We start from the raw sequence: 2,952 nt of genomic DNA, 5'->3' as shown, positions 1-2,952 counted from the left end.
ATATATATAAGAATATAATGTACTACTCCTACATTATCAACAGAGATCTTACACAGCAAGAAAATGGAAAAAAATACTGTAACACGCCAGTTTGTTTTGTTTAACAGAAGAAAAGCTTTGATGTACAAAGCATATCAGAGACAATAGCAGAAGAAAGAAAAAAATATTTTCAAGTTCTCTAAAGGATCATATAAAAGACTTCCATCTTGTGATTAAGTTTAGGAATGATGTTTGATGTATTTTGAAACTCTGCTTGCTCAGACTGGTGAAGTTTGTGAAAGGTTGCCTGTCAAACGCTATGTCAGTGATATGAAAACAGACAGCCAGAAAATCATCCTTCCAATATACACATCAACTAAAAGTAAATAAATGTCTGCAGCAGAATGCCAGCCTGATGTTCCATTAAGATGAATGTTATAAGCCATGAAGAAAACTAAATATTGATGACAAGAAATCTGTAAAGAGAGACAGCAGCTTATGGTCAGATTTGCAAACTGTTAGTAAAATGAAGGAACTGAACAGTCAACAGAAACAACAGTATATCCTTGAATACAAAAATTGCTACAAATTGACCTTGTTGCAACCAATAATAAACCATAAGCATATGAAAACATTTTAGAACTATTTGAAAACTGAACCATGCAGTGTAATCTCATAGTTCTACACAAGGCTCAAAAATACTTTTTAAAATATGTTCATTATTTTGAGAACATTGATCATTATATGTTTACATCATTGTCTGGTTTTAATTTGAAAAAATGTTGAAGTTGCTATCATAACTGGTTCTTCACAGTGTTAGACATAACTTCTGGAAACATAAGCATATACTGAAAAGAAACATATACTGGAGGCAGGTCCTATGAAAAGGGGTGTTATTTGAACTTAATCAGAAACAAATAAAATAAAAATAGGACAAAGAGAGGAGGTGAATTGGCAGAAGTTAATGAAGAAATCCAGTATAATAAAAACAGGTAGCAAACAAATTCAATTTGCTAGTATCCAGGATCTAAGCTTTACATGAGCTATTAGACCTTTTCACTAACCTTAAAAGAGAATGAGGAAGGTAAGAATTAAGATAGATGACAGGTTATATAGGTTAATGCACAACACCCAGACTTTAACTATGGCAAGCTATTGGCTTGTTAATTTCATTTAAAAATTGATGAAATGGGAAAATTACATGGAAAACACAAATGAGGTAACCAGAGAAAATGAAGGGTCTGGGAGCAATCAGGAGCCATGTGGCCACCAGGGAGGGCAGCGTGCAGGCAGGAGGGCTAATGTGCATCCAGAGTCACGAGAGGGTGAGAAAATCTCTACAGTGACTGACCGCAGGAATAGCTGGAGGCAGGCAACTCTGGTCAGAGAAGAGATCAGAGACAGTGGACACAAGAATTCCCACCATACTTTAAATTCTTTTTTTTTTTTTTTTTTTTTGTTGGTTGGTTTTTTGTTTGTTTGCTCGGGTTTTTTGGGTTTTTTTTGTTAACATCATAGCCAAATAATTGAGGAAAAGAGGCGTTAGACCTGCTGAGCACCTGCCCTTTACTCCATATATAAGATCCCACGTACTCTCAATTTGGCACCAGGCAGGCATCTTACGTCTAAATGAGGTAACGAGGCTCGTACATCCCGGAGCAAGGCATTGGCAATTTGGTGGCCATACTTCACAGGTGCTTTCCTTCTGGGCATGAACATGCAGTATGAAATCAAATTTCAAGTTACTATCTCAAAATCCCATTTATTCACAAAACAGCAGGAATAAAAGCCCAGGCACATACAAACGCTTTCCTGGTGGACACGACGCCCTGGGCAGCCGCAGTGAGGTCCCACCACGACAGTGACATGGATGTATCCAAGCTTATCTGGGCCGTGCAGAGGCTTTGTGTGGCTGCAGGGGCTCTGCACTCCCAGGCACAGCCGCAGGTCATTTCTCGGCGTTTAGTTGTTAATTGCAGCCCCGAGATACGTGCAAAGTCTCTGTTTCAGCCCGTGCGTCCAAAGAATGAGTCAAAGCTCTTCAGTTTTTCGGTCTTGAAGTTGTTTATTAAATCCTATCTATAAAATTTTCTTTCTGCCCAGCCGAGGTCTGCTCAGCAGAGCAGCCAGTGGCACTCTGACCACCCTTGGGGCGGCGTTGTCTTTTTATACTACAAACTACATATAACATATTTACAATTATTTTCCAATACCTATCACCTATGTTAGACAGTGAACTTCTATTCTAAACCAATCCCTAAGTGCCAGCATCACAGCAGAAGACGGAGACCAAGAAGAAGAAGATGAAAGGCTAGACATGCCCAAGTCCCTCCATCTTGTCCCCAAAACCCCCATTCCAAAAATCCAAAAAATCTACCTTTTCACCCTGTGATAATTTTATTATTATACTATTTAAACTTCTGTGACTTTCAGGTCCTCATACAAAGCTGGTAATTTGCTCCACGGGTCATAATCAAATCCACAGGTATTCTGGGCTGCATGACAGGGTGCCCAGCAACTCTGGACACCCAGAGGGATGTACTGAGTTCCGACAGTCATTAAAGCGGCTTTAACCCCACCTACTGCTGCTGACCTTGCCCATTTTCCTCACGAAGTGTTTGCAATAACATATCGATCCACCGGCAAGGCATGGGCGAGCAGCGAGGCAGCCCTCGGAACACAATGATCTCGGGTGTTTTCTTTTGCTCTTTTTTTTAATCTGGAAAAGCAAGCAATAAACTCTGCTCAAAGGTCGCTCCTTTCACAACCAACGGAGCTTTCGATTTTCCTGAGAACTTCGTGAACAACGCAAAGGCACTCCCAAGAGATTCCCCTGCCATCCCAGGCCCGCCTCCCGGGAATGGCAAGCGGAGCACGGACAACACGACCCCACAGCCAGCCGGGCAGGCCCCGCCGCTCGGGCTGGGCGCGGGGCGGAGCTGCGGGGCCGCCGCCAATGCGGGCGGGGCGGCG

Source organism: Camarhynchus parvulus, chromosome 2 (genome assembly GCF_901933205.1).
Source record: "Camarhynchus parvulus chromosome 2, STF_HiC, whole genome shotgun sequence".
Taxonomy (NCBI): Eukaryota; Metazoa; Chordata; class Aves; order Passeriformes; family Thraupidae; genus Camarhynchus; species Camarhynchus parvulus.
The sequence above is the reverse complement of the archived record's forward strand: the minus strand, read 5'-3'. Positions refer to the sequence as shown.